At 33.1% G+C, this 21,402-nt stretch overlaps 1 protein-coding gene across 3 annotated transcripts in view; it reads right to left on the bottom strand.

Annotated features, from left to right (window-relative positions):
- LOC105215105 (putative fatty acyl-CoA reductase CG5065) overlaps window positions 1–21,402 on the bottom strand; it is a 79,870-nt gene that overhangs the window by 30,552 nt on the left and 27,916 nt on the right. Inside the window, exon 1 of one of the 3 annotated variants that reach the window (XM_054234921.1) lies at window positions 13,443–13,581. The exons of 1 other annotated variant lie outside the window; for it this stretch is intronic. The gene's annotated coding sequence lies outside the window, so the exon portion shown is untranslated. Of the gene's footprint in view, window positions 1–12,408; window positions 12,759–13,442; window positions 13,582–21,402 lie in introns of those variants that run through there. One more of the 3 variants, XM_029042179.2, reaches the window with a different exon arrangement.

The raw sequence follows: 21,402 nt of genomic DNA, 5'->3' as shown, positions 1-21,402 counted from the left end.
AAATCGGTCGAGTAGTTTCTGAGATATAGTTTTTAACCCATAGTAGGCAGAGCAACGCCCATTTCAATTTTTTTATAGAAATTAGATTACAGCCCTTGCATACCATTTCTGGTAGTTTTCCTTACTGAATTAAAGCATTTTTAGTAGTTTTCAACACAACCTTTGTATGGGAATTAGGCGTTGTTATAATCCGATTTCCTCAATTTTTGGAAAAAAGCAGGTGGCTAAGGGAAATGGTCCTAGAGGGTTTAGTTGATATAGCTTTAGTAGTTTTCTTAGGAAGAATAAGTATTTTCAATCCTCTAATAGTTTTTTTTATTATTAGAGGTCGAAGAACCGCTGTTATTAGGATGAAAATATTATAAACTGTTTATTTAGAAAAAGTTCAATAAATTTTTATGAAGAGAAAACATATTTTAATTGTGAAAATATGGAACTTAATTACATAAGCAAGACTAAATGAAATTGCCTTCGGAATGTAGTGGAGAAAAATAAGTATCAGAAATATCCAAACATGTTAAAACAAATTTGAACTGCATGGAAGAACTGTCAAAGTAGTTTACATAGAACTAGATTTACTTACATATATTCCTACTTACATATATCCTACATACATTATGGTACATCCCCATTCAATACTACCACTAATATTCAAATGCAATCAGAATTTTCAGTTGTTTTTGTTTTGCGGATGAATCAAACGCAAAGCAAACAGCGAAAAAACAAGGGGAAGACTAGCTCAAAACAACAAAGCAAACAACAGGATTTATAAAGAACTGTGATTAGCAAAGCGCAGAACAATGCAAGCATATACTAAATACAAGAACATTAGCAACAGCAACAACAACTAACTAAAAATCCAGCTAAACAGCGGTTACATTAATTGTTGCTTGCATGCCGCCGGAAAATTGGGTCACCAAACGCAACATGCCATCAAAAGAGGGAGAAGGCAAAGACGAAGGCGACGGAGAGTCATTAAACGACAGTTGTTGTTGTTGGTGGTGGTCTCATTGGCGACGACATTCGCGAAATGCGCTGTTGATTGCAGTAGAAGAAGCATCGGAGGACTGAAGAGTAGACTAGAAATCGTCAGGTAGTGTGGAAGGTGATGCGGTGGTAAGTAGTGATGATTTGTGGTGGACGATTACGCTGTTAGCAATTGCAATGTTATTTTATATACTCATACTTATCGGCTTGCTCTACATACTGCAGAGCCAAGTGCAGTGTAACAGGAAGAGCTGAGTACCTATAATCAGCATAAATAGTCACGCTAAGCACGCAAGGCTGTGCTATGTTGTGTTGTGCTGTGCTATGTAGATTTTGCAGTTTGTGTACGGAAAAAGGGAAGGATGCAGCAAAATAGTCGAGAAGGTGTTAGAATTATGGTGACGCCAGAAGGTCTCTAGAAGGCGATGTTGGTAGGTGTTGAGAGCAAATTATTGAATGACTTTAAGAAGTTAAGAACACATACGACAATATTAAGCGAAAACGGTCGTGGTCGAAGGCCGATGAACCGTCCCAAACAGTGGCCAGACGCTGAATTCTACCATCTACTGCGAACAACTGGACCGCTTGAAGCAGGCGATCGACCATAAGCGTCCAGAATTGGCCAACAGGAAAGGTGTAGTGTTCCACCAGTATAACGCCAGACCACACACTTCGTTGATGACTCGTCAGAAGCTAAGGCAGCTCGGATGAAAGGTTTTACGCATCCACTATATAGCCCGGACATAGCTCCAAGTGATTACCACCTGTTCCTGTTCATGGCGAACGCCCTTGGTGGTGTAAAGTTGAACTCATTAGAGGCTTGTGAAAAGTGGCTGTCCGAATTGTTCGCAAATAATAGAGGGGCTTCTACGAGAGGGGTATTATGAAGTTGTGGTCTAGATGGAAACAGATTATCGAACGAAACGGCGCATATTTGAACTAAATCAAATCAGTGTAACACTTTTTATAAAGAATTGAATAAAGAGCAAAAAAGCGGAAGAGAGATATTTGCCAATCTAATATAATTTATTCTCTGAGTAAAGAAAATTCTGGAAAAATAAGTCAAATTTCTTTTTTTTATATTTTGATATAAAATATCGGCTACTAGGACAATCTATGGAAGAGGACCTTTAAGACCGATGGTGATTCTTGGAACTCAAACTATCTAAAACTACCCAAAAACGGGATCTCATGATAGCCTTTTCACACAGCCATTAAATTGATCAATTTTAATTAATTGAGCAATTCAAAATTTTGATTGAGAACTCAGTTTTTGACCTTAACACTGGCGTCTACTCGATAATAGATCGATTTGCTGTTACACATTTTTATTTTTGTTTTTCATAAGAAGTTGTTAAGTTTCATCAGATCATTGCTATTTTTTATTTATTATCAGCAGCGACATCTACCGTCGTGTAGATAGTAATTTTTGATAAATCGAGCGAGAAATATCTGTAGCTTTTGTCTTCAAAACACCACTAAGTTTCAGAAAATGTATTGATGATCGTCGAGTTGTCTGAAACAGTGCGGTGATAGATCTTTCTTTGAAGAATCACAGCCCATGTAAAGCAGTCTTGTAACTTCTGCTCCTTTATTAATAATTTTTCTATTTTGTACACAGTTTATTATTATTTTCGCGCGCTATTGTAGGCACACCATTATCATTATTATTTGTTCATCGGTATTTTGTTGCAATTACTGCACTTGCTGGGCGATTCATATATGTAATATATATCTGCATATTCATGTTCACACCTACGCAGTGGCATACACGTAACTCTAAATAAATATGCATAGTATGCAGACGGCTTTTGGATTTCGAAAAGTGAAATTTTCTTACGACTTTTATTGTTATATACTTAAAGCGCACATGCATAACACACAAGCACTAGGACAGGTCGAACAAAAGTTGGACTTTGTACGCTCATCAAAAGTTGTATTACTTTGTCTATATATATATGTGTGTATGTATAGTATATTTGTATATTTTTTTATTAGTTTATAAATCTTTGTTGTTGTTGCAAACCTGCATAACTGCTGTGCTTGTCATAATTTCTGCATTTGAATGAGTTTGACGATCTTTCAAGTTTAATACGTATATAGTAAAAAGAAATTTTGGAAAATACTGTAAAAAATTTTATAAGTGATTCAAAAAAGCGCCAAGAGTTGGTAAAAATAAATTAAATTTATTTATTTTTTATTTCAAATATAATGAAATTGATCACTGTAAAAGCTCAGTCTGTAGTCTTTGAAGTGAAGACATCATGGTTCTAAAGTTACCTTTGATCTCGTAATGGAGCATTACTAGCTGTTAGAACAATCCAATACTCTACTCTATTACAACAAAATCTAAGTGTATTTCTCATACATAGTGGTTTATCTTATTTTCGTATTGAACACGAGGATTCTGTTTTGACTCAAATGAAAACTTCTGATCTCGATCTCAATAATGATAACGATAAATCTATACTACAATTATAAAGAGAAAAGATTTGTATGAATTTTTGTAATGAATAAACTCAAAAACTACTGTGCCGATTTCAAAAATTATTTTACCATAGGAAAGCTACATTCACCGCGAGTAACATAGGCTATTTTTTTTTCAAGAATCTTAACTTTCTGAAAATAGTTCCCAGGTGAGGATATCAAAATAACTCCGTGATGGAGAATCTTAATCTGAAACTAGAAAATCGTCTTGCAAGTCAATCTCTTCGCATCGAGTAAAGAGAGCTCGCAGCTGCTTGCTGAACGCCTTCATAATCAGAGAGAAAGACATCGGACTCCAAAGGCTAGAGGTCGTAATCAAGTTTTAGCTCATTGTAAATAAAATATAATTTCATGTTCGAATTTTTCTCATTTTACTGTTTTTAAAATGAACCTACACAAGAATCCGATCTTAAGGACTGGTCTAACAGTCTATGACTTTCAAGAAATCAATTTTTTTTGGCTTTAAGTTGACTTTAGGGTCCTAGATACTTTATTCAATTGGTAGAATAGATTGTTTTCGATGTCCAATCCGCTGTAGTACTGAAGCGTTTGGACCAGTCAGTTTGAGACCTTAAAATTTTACACGAGTTTTTCTCGAAACTTAATTTTTCTAATAGGTCGAGAAGGGTAATCTAAGTATCTACTTTGTCGTTTTTCATAATTTTTGCAAATATTTCTTAAACAATTTTCCGCTCATTCTTTCGGTAGAAAATTCAATACTTTCACAGTTCTGCAGAAACAAGTCTTATGCAGATTTTTTGTCTAGTTTCAGATTGCTGGAAATTAGCGTCGCTCATAGAAGACTTATTGAAAAAGGTAATACCTTTTTACTTACTCCCAGTATGAATTATCAAAGGCTATTCTGATCCCTTAAACGCTTCTTTTATTTTCTGAAACACTTTCTTGCTGAATAGTGCAGATACTAACAAACACATAAGTCTATCATTTCGATAGCGAGGCATACGAAGTGGTATGTTGTGGCGTGTGGGCTGCTAAACTTGGTTGCGGCACGCTTGATGCGGCACTACTTAAGCAATAGACTGCGAATATGAATATATCGGACGGTTGGCTGATTTCAACAATATGGATAAATTACAATGTATATAGATATAAATATTAAATATAACCAAGCAAATTAAAAAATATATATATGTATGTATGTATTTCAATGTGTCTGTATGTGTATGACGTGTCTGTGTACATGGACGTGTCAATGACCAAAAAAGTGTTACTTGAACGTGATATGTTTGATAAACATTTTGATTTTTTTTTGTCACTTACTATATTTATGTATATGTATCTGTGTGTGTAGCTGGCTGCCACTTGCCTAGCTTTCTTTGCATTCATACATTATGTGTCAGTGCTGATGATGATGATTAGTATTATTATTATTTTTATTATGCATGCATGAAAGTGTCGCATGGATGGCTGAATATTGGATGTTGGCATTAAGTCAAAGCATGCACACACACACATGCGTACAAAACTACATACAAAGGAATGTGTCTGCGGACAAATAGAGTGCCACTCAATGATTGACAAATGCGAACTATGACACCATGAAAGCACGATTTAACTGACACACAATGCATAAGTGCACACATACAAACACATACATACATATATACTCTACATACAAAAATGCATATATACAGCCAAGCTATAAGCGACAAAGTAAGCAAAATTTAACAGAGTGCTGCCAGCTCGACTGGAATAAGTTGCCGCTTTGAAGGAGTTTGTGCAAAAGTGTGTCTGATTTCTTGCGACTTTTTCACTTAACTACGCTACTGTTGAAGGAAGTCCGTCGCAGTGCGCTTGACTTGAAATAACTCGAAAAAGAGTCGTAAAAAACACATAAAAGTGAAGCAAGTGTGGCAAAGCAAAGCAGCTGATAGCAAGTGAGAGAGAAAATACACACAGACACATACATAGTATTGACAGTTTAAAGCGTGACCGCTCAGTGTGGCCATGACCCGGTGCAAACGTATGCGTATATTATGACCAAGTCAACGGCAAAATAATCGTCCGTTAAATGGGTTAAATACATATTTAACATTGTGACGATAATGTGGCAAAACAAACGATGCAGCAACACAAAACTGAGAAAAAAGTGAGAAAGTCAATCGTAATCAATATTTATGTATATGCGAGTATGTAAGTATGCACTATGTGGTTCAAGGCGCACATAAAGGTGTCTGAGACATTTCAAACACATAAATATTTACAACTCATAATGAAGCTATCGTTCGCAGACTGTCGATAACTCTGAAAGTTATATGCAGCGAATAAACTAGTGTCTTGCGATGAATCTCATATGGCAAGTGCAGGGGAATAGTGACATAAAGTCAGTCCAAATTTTTAGAGATATTTCAAAGTTAATAACAGTGTGGAACTACACATATTTAATTCAAAAGGTCTACTAATTAGACTCTCAGAAATTGCGATAATCGCAATGTAGAATCATTCAAGTACTAAAACCAATAATATTTCTTATTGAAACTTTGCATCTAAGAAATCTTCTCTTAACCCATTCCCTCCCATTGTACGCGCTTCGGTACAGAAAACAATCATGTTTTTTTTAACCATGCGAGTACAATGGGAGGGAATGGGTTAAACATGAAAAAATCTTCTTAATTACGCTCCGAAGAGTTTTAATGAATATCTCTCGATAATTCATGAAGAACTCATGCATCCCGGACCTCTTTATGAATATAAATTTAAACTCAGCAAGAGTGATGCCTTGTTACCAAAGTTTTCGAAAACCAAGGCAAGGGTTAACAAAATCTTGTAATATACAGCAAAACTTGGGCTTTGTTATTGTTCGATACCGACTGCAGCAAGGTCTGCCAGAAGGTGATAATAATTATAATAACCTCCCGCTTTTGTGAGTGAAATAAGAAAGAAGCCGAGATTGATTATGGTATATCATTGATCTCGCAAATAATTATAGGAGAACTTTATCTGGGGTCAGTTATAATTTTATGTGAAAACAACTGACCTATTAATATTTATTTTTAATTTGATCCGTCAAGGTTAAAAATATAAGTATGAGTTGTTCAAAGGCTTTCTAACCTCAAAATACATACATCTTACACTCAACACAAAAGAACTTGCCTTATATCACTCATTTCCTCTCTTAGCTCGACCATACGGGTTATGGGGTGACTACGTTTTTAGATAAAACCTTTTTTGGAATGGAATGTTAGGAGAAATTGGAAAAGCTGTTTAGATTAATAAATCAAATTGGATAAATAATTATTTTATGAGTTTTCTGATTGGATTAAATTTAATTTCCTTAAGAAAAGTAAGACTTATAATACATTTATGTAGATTATATAGATAGGAAGCGAAGTGACTGTAATCGACATTAGCCGACTTTGGAACTTTGTAATTTAGTCCAAGCGCTTTGTCGAATCCTGAGGGTCTTGGCGATCCGTTAGGACGACTTGGGAGCCACAAAGAAAAATTAAATGTTTTTAAATGAGATTCTCTGCAGTTGTGGAGATCTCCCTAACTAACCTAACCTAAGCTATGATAAATTTAAATAATCTTGTAATATATTTAATAAAAACTATTTGAATATATTTCGCGTCTTTTAAACAAAATGACTTATAATTTTGGTATTTTTACTTTCCGTTTATAACCCACTTCCCAACGCTTGCTATGAGTTTTATAGCACAACGGAATCAGAATTTTTAAACCAGACCTAAATTGGAAATTCTTTAATGGAATATCACTTACGAAGAATTTTTTCTGCCACCACTTTATCATTCCATTTGCATAGCATTAGAATTTATGGTTTGAGGAATTTTTATAGGCTAACGAAAACTCATAAAACTGGCTTCGAACACTCGAAAACCTTGTCGCCGACCGACTAGTTAACTGGTTATTTTTTAGGCTAAATAAACCGTAATACGGAAGTAGGTCAAATCATTTTTCGTCTTTCTTTTACAAAAAAAGTATATATGGTATATAAATAAACAACAACATAGCAATTAAAATTTTTACCGCTTACGCGTACAGCTACATACAAACATACTTATATACATATGACGCTAAGTCGAATTGAATGAATGTTTGGCGCAGTGATCTACTGGATTGCCGAACTGGTTACAACGCTGTTCGCACCGTTGCCCCAAGAACATATGACGAAAGAGAGCAAACAACCGCAGAGTACGGTGCAGGCGGCGGAAGCACAACTGAAGAAAGTAAGCGCTGGCAGTGAAGAACATAACACACATACACATACGCTGTCATTATAACCGTAAGCAGCTAGTTGTGTTTGAAGACACTCTTTGAAGCACGCACGCACTCGCATAACTACACGGCTTAAACGAGCGTGCTTGACGCTATATGGAACCTGATGTAGCTATGTGCTTACACTCGTATGTGTGTGTGTTTGGATGGTACTGTGTGCGCATGCGCAAATGTTGACTTCAAAACGGCTTAAATGACGATGCGATGACGCCGACGTTGAGGGCGACACATTTACGTTTTAACGTTTTGGGCCATTAACAAAGGCCGCTATGCAGCAATAACAACAACAAAAACAACTAAAATGAACCAGCAGCGCCATACAACAGGTGGAAGTGGGTCACACGCACACGCACTCTGAGATGTACATATTTATGTATATGCAAGTATGTGGATATAGAGATGTAGTTATGTATTTTTGGATATATAATATATATATATATATATATACAGTTACATAGTCATAAGTTACACAAATTAGTGGTTATCATTCCATGCACTTGTCCCCAAAAAAAATCTTTTTTTTTCATTGAGACATTTTTGTATGCATACATACATACGAATAATATGTACATATACACATATGTATGTATCTGTATGGGAGCCTGATTTGATGCTGTCCAAGTTGAGCTGATAAACGTGTCGATTGATTGGCTCTCGCGCTCGTTTAACTTGACCGGTTACTTAGTGCATCAGTTTTTGGCTCACTTGTTGGTGATTTGTTTGATGAATGATTGCTGCACTTGCTTTTTGTTTCTGTTTTTTTTTTTTTTTTGGTTTGTGGCTTCCCAGTGAAGCTGCCTCAGTCGTGGTGGCGCTAAACGCATATAATTCATTTCATCACAAGTTAATGTGGCGCATCATTTGCGAATACAAACGGGTTATGTACATATGTATGTATGTGTGTATTTACGGATGAAAGGGTTAAAAGCTTACTGTGAAATTTTACATCATCTTTTTCCAAGTAAATTAATTTTTAGATGAGTTTTAAGTAAAATTTATTTTTTTTTAATTTATCTTGAATCATGTTAAATTTTATATTATATATATATGTATATCAAATTAATTTCAAAATAAAATTTAAATTAATTATTTAACTAAATAACTGTTTTTTTAATATTTTTTTCTGGATATTAAATATTTTCTTGTTTTATTGAAAAACTTGATATTTTATTTGCTGCTAAAAAACTTTTTAATAATTATAATTTATATCAAGTATTTAGTTATTTAATTTTTTAACAATAATTTTTTTTATTTATATATCTTTTTATAAATAATTAAATACTTAAAATAATTTAATTTGTGCTTTTATTTTTTATTTTATTTTATTAAATATTGGAAAACATTCATTAATCATTAAATTCCCGTTTTATTGTATGCTCATACATACATATTAATTTTAGTTTTATTTTTTGTTGTTAAGGAATTTAAAAGTAATTTTTGCGTAATTTCTCATAAATCCTATTTTTCTTCTTAACATCTATTTTTTTTTCTTTAATAAAATATAATTTTTCGTGAGTTTATTTTACATATTTTTTTATATGTATTCTTTTATAAAATAAAAAAAAAATATTTTAAATAATTTTTTGCACTTTTTACAATATTGAAAAAAAATATTTTCTTGCAGAATTTACATATTTTATTTATTTTTATGTTATTTTATTTATTTATTTATTTAAATCTATTTTTTATTATAATTTATATTTAATAAATAAATTTTTTATGTATATTTAATTAAGGAAAAATAATTAAAAAAAATTATTTTTGAAAAAAACTTTGGAATAACAACTTTTAATATTTAATTATTTATTAATAGTAATTAATAAAAATAATAATTTTTACTTTATTTTTTAAATAATATTTATTTATTTTTCACTAAAAAATTTAATACAAATATTTTGATTTTTTTTTTCATAAAAAAACTACTTAGTTTAACTTTTCGGAGATATATTATTAAATATTATGTACATACATATATATATTTTGTTTTCGTTATAAAATATTTTTTTTTTAATTTTTCTTTCCAAAGAAATATATTATTTAACAAACAGCAACCAAAAGCCCTTCAACAAAATTTTGATGTTTAACCAAAAAAAAAAAAAAATGCGCTTACATATTAATATGTATCTGATTAAATCAGTAAAAAAAAAATAACGAATGCTCAGCTAATTTAATCATTACTTGTGTAACCTGCCACCCTGCTTCCAGCGTTTAACTTTTAACAGTTAAATCATTACGCTATCCCATGATTACATAAACACACATACCAGTCGGTAGGTTTGTTTGTGCGTACATACATTCGTATATGTGGGTAACGTGCGAGCGCTCCTTTGTTTACAAAAAGCGCAAAAAACCAACTCACGCGCTAGTCACTTTAGCAGATCTTTTTTTATAACATCTCATCTCATGCGCATGCGCAATCGCCAATTCCACACAGACGCACAAATGCAAACACACGCATACTTTAAATGTATATATGTATGTATGTATGCTTATGCTTTATGCTGCGCGCAGCTTTTCTGTCGCGATTTTTCTTCTTAAATTTTTTTTTTTTTTTTGCAAAAGTATAAGCTTTAGTTGTACGAGTTCCGTTCCGTGCGAAGTGTAAATTTCAATAACAAATACAACAAATATGTGCTAACTTCACTATTTGCTTAGTCACAAATTATGTGTAAGAGTTGTTGTTGTTGTTTGATTTACGGCACACACCACTACAAATGCGTCTCAGACTGGGCGCGGGAAAGTTTCATTGAAATTTCAGTGGAAGTTTAGTGAAATTGTTGATACCCCGATCTATTTAAATACCTCCATATGCATATATGTATGTATGTATGTACAACTACATGAATAACTTCATTCATTCGTATATATTGAGATTGCTGTAGATATTTAGCACATAGTCTCCATGCGTTACCAGATATTATGCTTTATGTACTTTTGTAACCTTGAAAGATTTCGCTAACTTCTGAGAAATACATACATATGTATGTATGTATGCGTATATGTAGATATCATAGTTAAGCTTCCCGTCTACCACTTATGATTCATTAACATATTACCTTTTCTTAATCAGTAGAAACAAAATTTGACAGATTTACTTTATAACATAATAATTCTAACAAATATCCGTAAACTTGTTGTCTTATTTATACTTTATGTCAAAAACTTGATTTCATTGTAAGTGGTTCCCGCACAAAGTCCACAGCAAGCCTATAGACGCGGCTTGGATTTGACGCTCCATTAATTTGAACAGTGAATGAACCAGAGTAAGTTAGAGCATAAGGTAGAGAATTCTCTTGAGCGATGAGCAAATAATTTGCAGCAATAACACTACAAGATCTTACCAAAACCAACGAACAGTTCCGATAAGCGGCTTTTAAAGAAGAAAAATACACTCAAACCCCGAAATAACTAACTACGCTTGAAGCTATTGCCAGCAGAGAGTTAAGTAAACAGTGGCTATCAGAAGAACGTTCCTTTAACGTCACTGTGATGTAATCAAATCATTCTGTCTAATATCTTGACAGTTCGAAAATAAAAGAACTGGAACTTAACTTTGTTTGTTTTTTTTTCGGACTTTGGACTGTAGCAATTTTTTCTAAAATATTTCATTTCCTTTGAACCATATATTTATTGACTTTTATCTTTCAAAAATAAGTTAACCTCTGACACAGGGTCATAAGCTCGTTCTCTTAACAATTAAAGCATAAGAAATAATAATCGATAAAACTCAAAGAAGAATCAGCAATACGCAACACAAGCTGGATGCATAAGAATATCGATTCAAATTATCGAAAAAGTATATTCATAGAAATCTATAAAATTTCAAGTTTGAACTGGACGATTTTTTATCGAAAATATATTTAAGTTTCATCCAGAATATAATTGTATATGCTCAAAAAATTATTTAAAAACAAAGAAATTCAATAGTTCGACAATTTTTATCGAAAGTCTTATGAATAATATCGATAACAATTTATCGAAACATTCAAAATTTGTTGAGCGTTCAAAAACGATTTCATATAATTAAAATTGCAACCTTTATTTATACAAAAATAATCAAAAAATATCGAAAAAATCGATATCGATATATTTATTGAAATTCGTTTGGAAAATATCGATAGAAAATTATCGAAACTTTCAAAATTTGTTGAGCGTTCAAAAAAGATTTCATATAATTAAAATTGCAATCTTTATTTTTATCAAAAATAATTAGAAAATACCGATATATTTATCGAAAGTCTTATGGATAATATCGATAACAATTTATCGAAACATTCAAAACTTGTTGAGCGTTCAAAAAAGATTTCATATAATTAAAATTGCAATCTTTATTTTTATCAAAAATAATTAGAAAATATCGAAAAAATGATCGATATATTTATCAAAGTTCTTTTGGAAAATATCGATAGAAATTTATCGGAATTCTTCATTTTTTAGTTATTTAAATAATTGGTTGAGCCTACAAAAAAATGCTCATAAAATTAAAATTGCACCGTTTATTTGTATCAAAAATATCGAAAAAATTTATCGACATTTTTTAAAAATCTAAACCAATCTTTAATGCACAAAAAAGATATTTGTTTTTGTTGTTGAATGGAAACAGCAAATCCATAAACCTCACACCAAAATAAAAGTTCCATATATGTAAATGCATATAATATTATCTGACAAACTCACTTTCTATAGACAGCAGTCATGTATGTATGTAAGTATGTACTTCGGTTGAGTATATTACCAATGATTTTTAACTTTGTTTCACAAAATCTTTCTTTCTTTCTACTTTTCTGGCGGCTGCTTTGGTCTGAACCCACACACTCACACGCGCGCACAAGAGTCAACGCGATTCTTTGATAATCCGGTAATTTTGGAAATTGGGTCAGTGGCCTTGTGCAGCTACTGACTGATTTTCGATTGAGAAAAACAGTAAACAACAATAACTATTTATTTCACAATTTCCACAAAGCTACATACATAGACATATAAATATGTACGTATTTACACACTTATATGTGTTTATATTTAATTAGATTGAAATCTGTGCGTTTTTATGTGCTTTTTTTGTGAAAAAAAAAATACAAAAAACGCGTTTTCAATTTTTACTTGCTCGACTCTGCGAAAGTCCACACGCTTATGCCGCTGCTGTACGTACACGTACACGCCTTACTTCAGATTCTTTAACGAATATCGAAGAAGACACAATTCTTTTTGTTGGTCACTTAAAATTTCTCCGTTAATTTCACTTTCTCGCGCTAAGCGAACCACGCACACGCCGCCGCACACAAACACAGCAGAATACTCGAACGATACGCGACCAGCGATCAGCCAACGCACAACATTATCGAAAACAATAACAAAAACAACAGTAAAATATTGTTGGCAACGGCGGCGATCCAAAAAAAGAGAGTACGAAGTTAAAAAAATAAACGTGTGTATCGACGCAATGTGAAAATTGTTGCTGTTGGAGGTCTATATTTTTTTGTTTTTGGTGTTTTTGAATTTCTTGTGAATTGAAAAATGCAAAAAGCGACGCAGCGTTGCCCGTCAAGCGTACGATTAGTCTGCTCAGCGTTGAATGTCAAGCACACATATGAGTTACATAGATGCCAGGCTTTGCAACAGACCCAATTCGGGTTTTTTCGCAATCGACTTAAAACACTTTAGCGAACTTTTTTTCTTATTTTTGCTTTCTTTTTGTTTTTGCTTTTTCGTACTTGCACTGTGTTGAACGGTGTCTTCTCCTGCGTACGCCGATTCTTACGCGTTAGCCCACACACTGCCGGATGCTACGGTTGGCAAAAGTGACGTTACTGCGGCTAGACGTGAAGCCGTTCGAAATTGAACTAAAGCGCTGGCGAAGAAGTGAAAGACTTTTATGTCAAGGTATGAAAGTTAGTGTGCGCACACATATAGCATAGATGGAGAGCCAGCGAGCCAGACAAGAGTGGACGCCATAAACGTAAACGATTGGCAGCGCGGACTCAACAAGAGCAATATTAAGCTGAGCGACGACAGCGCACGGGCGGCTCTGAGCGCACAGTTTGAGCGTCAAGTCGGGCGGCGACCCAACGACCGCCCAACAGATAGACGGGACGAACGCCACGAAGCAGGCCAATAGCCCAAAAGTACAAGCGCACATCGGCATAGGCGAAAGCGGGCGCGGGCGAGCGCACGAACGCACGATTCGCAGTAGCCCGAACAGTTGTCTACTTTTGATCAGCGCCCGCCGATCTTGTGAGCAACTGGAAAAAAGAGTTGAACACCTGCTTGAACGGCTCGCACGACGAAAATCGCAAAGAAAAGAGCTGAAGAAAGCAGCGCCGCAGAAGGCGGTGTGGAAATGTAAGAAATTTCCAAAAAACTTGAAATGCAATGGCAATGCCGCCGTGGCTGGAGTTCAAGTTGGAGCAGCCAGCAGCCAACAGCCAACACTCGCTGTCACAGTTTTGGAGTTGGAGCTGTGGCTGAGGCTGAAGTTGAAGAGCGCACTTATGCTCTATCAGCACAGAGGCATAAAAACTGTAAAAAGAAAGTATGAAAACAGCATAAAGTAAGCTGCGACGAATGCCGAGATGAAAATGTAATCTGATGATGTCTCTGAAGTGGCAACAAACAGAAGCAAAATCACGGCTCAATGCTCATACATACAATGCGCCGAGTGATGTGAGAGCTATATTTATAGAGTTCACTTTAATTGAGAGCAGAATTAAGAAAGCGTTAATTAAAGAGTCGTTACAATGTACATATGTTTATAAATATAATGTTTACTTTGGAGATGCGCTTGCGAGTTCAGACACTAGTTGGTACAAATAGTTTTGTTGTGTTGTGGTGGTTCACCGATATTATTGTTGATCTGGTTAGTTAAGCAATAAAACTAAGCATTAGCAATTATTGAAATATCGAAAATTGATACAGATATCTGAATACGTTTTATTTAATCCATTTAGAAAAAAGAGGAATAATAGAAACCGAAGATGTGTGTATAAATTAATATAATATTTGCTTTCGTCTCATAGCATCATATTACTACCGAATCTAAGTTCCACTTATCTTAAAAATACAAGATCTTTCAATCTATTTCAACTAAGTTCGAATAACCCTATATCCATTGTAAAGGGTGATTTTTTAAGAGCTTGATAACTTTTTAAAAAAAAAAAACGCATAAAATTTGCAAAATCTCATCGGTTCTTTATTTGAAACGTTAGATTGGTTCATGACATTTACTTTTTGAAGATAATTTCATTTAAATGTTGACCGCGGCTGCGTCTTAGGTGGTCCATTCGGAAAGTCCAATTTTGGGCAACTTTTTCGAGCATTTCGGCCGGAATAGCCCGAATTTCTTCGGAAATGTTGTCTTCCAAAGCTGGAATAGTTGCTGGCTTATTTCTGTAGACTTTAGACTTGACGTAGCCCCACAAAAAATAGTCTAAAGGCGTTAAATCGCATGATCTTGGTGGCCAACTTACGGGTCCATTTCTTGAGATGAATTGTTCTCCGAAGTTTTCCCTCATGGCCATAGAATCGCGAGCTGTGTGGCATGTAGCGCCATCTTGTTGAAACCACATGTCAACCAAGTTCAGTTCTTCCATTTTTGGCAACAAAAAGTTTATTAGCATCGAACGATAGCGATCGCCATTCACCGTAACGTTGCGTCCAACAGCATCTTTGAAAAAATACGGTCCAATGATTCCACCAGCGTACAAACCACACCAAACAGTGCATTTTTCGGGATGCATGGGCAGTTCTTGAACGGCTTCTGGTTGCTCTTCACCCCAAATGCGGCAATTTTGCTTATTTACGTAGCCATTCAACCAGAAATGAGCCTCATCGCTGAACAAAATTTGTCGATAAAAAAGCGGATTTTCTGCCAACTTTTCTAGGGCCCATTCACTGAAAATTCGACGTTGTGGCAGATCGTTCGGCTTCAGTTCTTGCACGAGCTGTATTTTATACGGTTTTACACCAAGATCTTTGCGTAAAATCTTCCATGTGGTCGAATAACACAAACCCAATTGCTGCGAACGGCGACGAATCGACATTTCACGGTCTTCAGCCACACTCTCAGAAACAGACGCAATATTCTCTTCTGTACGCACTGTACGCATTCGTGTGGTTGGTTTAATGTCCAATAAAGTAAACTGAGTGCGAAACTTGGTCACAATCGCATTAATTGTTTGCTCACTTGGTCGATTATGTAGACCATAAATCGGACGTAAAGCGCGAAACACATTTCGAACCGAACACTGATTTTGGTAATAAAATTCAATGATTTGCAAGCGTTGCTCGTTAGTAAGTCTATTCATGATGAAATGTCAAAGCATACTGAGCATCTTTCTCTTTGACACCATGTCTGAAATCCCACGTGATCTGTCAAATACTAATGCATGAAAATCCTAACCTCAAAAAAATCACCCGTTATATCGCTAGGAAAACTAAGATTTTTCTATTCAGAGCGTTTTCTCAGTGGTTTCCTCGTCCAATTTCAGCCAAGCAACGTAGGCTTTTGTATGATATTTTCCCTTTATAGCCTGATTATCATCGTCTTAGTGAAAACCAAAGGGGTTTTCAATAGGGTACCTACAAAAGTAGATCGATTGGGACAGCAAACGATGACATATTTCTTCCTGCTCTTTTGGCATTTCTCTTCAGTAAGGTTTGCCATTTCATCATGGAAAGATATACGATCCAACAACGAGTCGAAATTATTAAAATTTACTACCGGCCTCATTTTTAAGAGCGCTGCGTCCATTGCGTTATTGGTTAGGCAGCAATCCACACGTACTCCATGAGTCACAATTGCATCCCGAAACAAATAGGGTTTGGTGCGGTTTATGGGCCGGCGGCAAGTTACTGTTAATGAGAATCGCTTCCGCTCAATAATAAACGAATATTTTTGGAATTGGTTGATATGGACAATATACGGCTCAAACAGGACGGCGGCATAAGCCACACAGTGAATGTCACAAACTATTTATTAAAAACCAAGTTTGTCGAGAATTGGGTTCAGCGTCTGGACTTCTGCAAGGGTGCCCGTGGTGGCCATGCAAAATAAATCGAGTTCCATACATAATGGCATCGAATGTACTTTCACAAGAATAAAGAATTTAATTTCAACTTTTGTATTGCCCTTACAAAACTAGAAGAACCCTTAATATATGAAAATTGTCTGAAAAAGTCTCGGCTTGACAAGTAATTTGAGCAGACTTACATAGTCATCCTATAAAGGCGATTCAAATATGTTATATTTAAATAGTCTTTTTTATTTTTGAACGACGTTTAACCGAATTCTTTGTTTTTTTAGTTTCTTCCTTCGACTTCTTTTGCGAACTTACTGTTTGTTTTAAGATGAATCTTAATGTTTCTGAGTTGTATTTTATTTCGTCTTTCGGTTCCTTCCTAGTTAGTTTTGTATCTAAATTTTTACTGGGTTAAATAGAGCCGATTTAAATCTCAACTTTTTAATAACCAATAACCAACGTAATAAAATTTGTAGTCGGACAAGTTCGTCAAGGAACCAAATTCTAAATATTGTAACTGTTTGTATTCCTAGTAAATATGTTGGTCTCCTATATATGTTCCAGTTAGGGATCTTCGAAGTTATTCTAAAAGAATCATGGTATAGAGTAACTCAGAACTTAAATCACTTTAGTTTTATATTAACTTTAGGTCGTTATAACCTTAAGTTTTTCTGAGAAATGGGTAGTTGGTAAAAAGAATTAGATTTACTGGTTTGAAATTACTGGTAAGCAATAATAATCATGAAGTGTGAATATTTTGTATTATTTTTTTTTTTTTGTTCGAAAGGGCTGAATTTAACGAATCACACCTGAATAGAACCTGCCAAAACAATCATTAAAACGGAATATAATATTCTTCATTCTACTACTTTCTGTATTTTCTTTTCTTTCTCGTCGTCACCTCATAGCTAGTGCTCATGTGCACAACCACTGCAACCGAAACTAACCTAACCTAACAAATAAATCAAAATATTTGCACAGCTGTTTGCATAAATATTGTAGGTATTTTGCATATAGGCGGTAAGTGTGTGTTGTTGTTTGGACCTTCATTACGTGGCACATATCGCCAAGAATGTTTGTGAAAAGAACATGGTTTGAAAATTCGATATTAGCTAACACTGGCATTGACACCAAAACGTGACGCATGAGTGATGTGCCGATGACTGCAAAACCCATGCATACATACATACATATTTATGTAATTTCACTATGTAATAGTGTGGCAGATAAATCTACACACAATGCATCGAATGCTTAAAGTGTTATTACATACTTATGCACTTAGTTAGCTGCGTGTTCATGCTCATGTCCAACTGCACACATACATAATTTTACATTCTTTTCGCGTTTAATTTCTCCATGTTTCTTGCTTGCAGTGCAACATAAATATTCGCACTGTTGCACACACATAAATTGATAGTAGTAATGATCAGAGCTCTATTATATGTTTCCAGTTCATACGAGATCAGCCGCGTGCAATTGTAATGGATGAGTGGGGCAATAAGTTGGGGAGTTAAAAAAAAATATTTTATTTTTTTATTATTTATATAATAATTTGTTTTTTTAATTTTATTTAATTTAATTTAATTTTATTTAATTTAATTTTATTTAATTTAATTTAATTTAATTTAATTTAATTTAATTTAATTTAATTTAATTTAATTTAATTTAATTTAATTTAATTTAATTTAATTTAATTTAATTTAATTTAATTTAATTTAATTTAATTTAATTTAATTTAATTTAATTTAATTTAATTTAATTTAATTTAATTTAATTTAATTTAATTTAATTTAATTTAATTTAATTTAATTTAATTTAATTTAATTTAATTTAATTTAATTTAATTTAATTTAATTTAATTTAATTTAATTTAATTTAATTTAATTTAATTTAATTTAATTTAATTTAATTTAATTTAATTTAATTTAATTTAATTTAATTTAATTTAATTTAATTTAATTTAATTTAATTTAATTTAATTTAATTTAATTTAATTTAATTTAATTTAATTTAATTTAATTTAATTTAATTTAATTTAATTTAATTTAATTTAATTTAATTTAATTTAATTTAATTTAATTTAATTTAGTTTTATTTTATTTTATTTTATTTTATTTTATTTTATTTTATTTTATTTTATTTTATTTTATTTTATTTTATTTTATTTTATTTTATTTTATTTTATTTTATTTTATTTTATTTTATTTTATTTTATTTTATTTTATTTTATTTTATTTTATTTTATTTTATTTTATTTTATTTTATTTTATTTTATTTTATTTTATTTTATTTTATTTTATTTTATTTTATTTTATTTTATTTATCATAACCTACCTCTTAAATATAGTACATGAGGTGGAAAGCGCCCAACAACATGCGTATAAATGATAATGTTCGCATTTTCTTAGACCTATATTGCACTATTCACTTAGACACATATTTAATTTAATTACTTTTACGCCGTTGCACAAACACAACTGAACTGAATATGCGCCGTTATACATACTTGCAATAAATTGTTTGAATGCATTAACGGTATAAAAGCATTTCAGCATTGTACTAGGTGTTTGAATTCACTTTTGCAGCACCATACCAAGCATTCTATTCTTCGGGTGAGAAATATGCAAACGGACATGCAGACAGACAGACAGACTTACTATGGTATAGATACAGACCAATTGTCAGTTGTGTAAATCTTTTTATGAATATGCATTCGAGTGCATTGAGGTCTCTGTGGACTTCTATATTTATGTATGTAACTAGTAAGGAATCGAAAAGTTCATGAAATTAAAGAGACGATAGCACAACAATAACATGAAAGTGAAGACATGTAATTGCGGACTAACATTGTATTTCTAGTATTTATACAAAGAGAAGATATAACAATGTATATGTTTGAGTATAATTGAAACAGCTTGTGATTACTTTATTTCATGAATATTGATATGTTGATCCTAATTATACAATAAGTAAAGCACTTAATACGGTGTTACAATATTCGCATACACCTGGTAAAAGACTAATTGAAAATATCAGGGTAGGGTGGGTTTGAGATATCCAAAGTGAGTTAAGATGTTCCAGTAGCTAAGTAGAAACATTCAATCCAATACATATTTATAAAATTAAACCAACAATAGCATTATGCTGGAACTTCATGTGCGGTTCTCATCCTGTCATATTCAAAGACCCCCATAATGAAACTAGTGAAAATAGTTGCCGATTTAGTTTTAGGGCATTTTATAACACTTTTCGATTTAATGAATGAACTTTTTGAATCACGAAGTCTTACGACTTGTCACAAACTGTCTAATGTTTTTATTATTCTCTATGAACTAAAACAAACAACATAGCCGTCTTGGAAGAAGAAATGAGAAATGAGGACATATCAGAACTGCCAAATTTGAATACATATGAAAAGTAAAGTTTTAACAAGCTCGTGACATAAAATTTATTTATTAGTTTATAAAGAAAAAGTTTCGATGGAAGAGATTGTATTGCAAAAATATTTAAATCATATTAGTTCTACAACTTTGCTTCCGTTTTTCAAATCCGAATGTCTGTCCGTCCGTCTTGTCAAGCTATAACTTGATGGAACTTTGCACACTTATTTCTTGGTTGCTTTCGTAAATGAGCAAAATCGAACCACTGCCACGCCCACAAAATAGCGAAAACCGAAAACACATAAAGTGCCATAACTAAGCCATAAATAAAGCTATGGAAATAACATTTGGTATGAAGGATCGCACTATGAAGGGGCATATTTGGATGTAATTTTTTTGGGGAAGTGGTTTTTTGTACATATCTCGGAAACCAATAGAGCTATATAAACCAAACTTTCTGCAGTCATTTTTTTAGCCACTTCTTAATACAGTCCAAAAATGAAAGAAATCGGATAATAACCACGCCCACCTCCCATACAAAAGTTAGGTTGAAAATTACTAAAAGTGGGTTAACTCACTAACGAAAAACGTCAGAAACACTAAATTTCGCATAAGAAATGACAGATGGAAGCTGCACTCAGCTTTTTTTACAAAATGGAAAGTGGGCGTGGCGTAGCCCACTTATGGGTCAAAAACCATATCTTAGGAACTACTCGACCGATTTCAATGAAAATTGGTTTGTAATATTTTCCTTACATCCCAATGATGTGTTGTGGCCAAATAGGCTAAATCGCTTCACAACCACGCCTACTTACTATATACCAGAATTTTGAAGACGATCTGAATCGTTTACATTACAATATATAAAGTAAGCACTAGTGATTGCACAAATGCTATGTTTATAGTGTGGCAGCCCCATTCTAAAAATCGCCGAAATCGGACCATAGGTTTTTAAGGCCCTATAAATCGAACACGAGGACCTCGGTGCTTCTAACCTAATATTATGGTTTCCAACTTTTAATGGACTTTATACAATATATATGACGAATATGTGGGCCAAATTGTGTATTATATAATATAAATAAAGTTAAATAAATAAATTGCGAGAGTATAAAATGTTCGGTTACACCCGAACTTAGCCCTTCCTTACTTGTTTTTGTATAAAAACGGTTACAAATGTCGATGTTACATATGTCGATGAGCCTCAGTCGCACTTTTCTTGAAATTAAAAAAGAAAAGCAAAATTTCCTTCCATAACTCGAACTTTTCGATCA

The sequence above is a fragment of the Zeugodacus cucurbitae genome, chromosome 6 (genome assembly GCF_028554725.1).
Source record: "Zeugodacus cucurbitae isolate PBARC_wt_2022May chromosome 6, idZeuCucr1.2, whole genome shotgun sequence".
Lineage (NCBI taxonomy): Eukaryota > Metazoa > Arthropoda > Insecta > Diptera > Tephritidae > Zeugodacus > Zeugodacus cucurbitae.
Note: the sequence above shows the minus strand (reverse complement) of the source record. Positions and strands in the feature narration are given on the sequence as shown.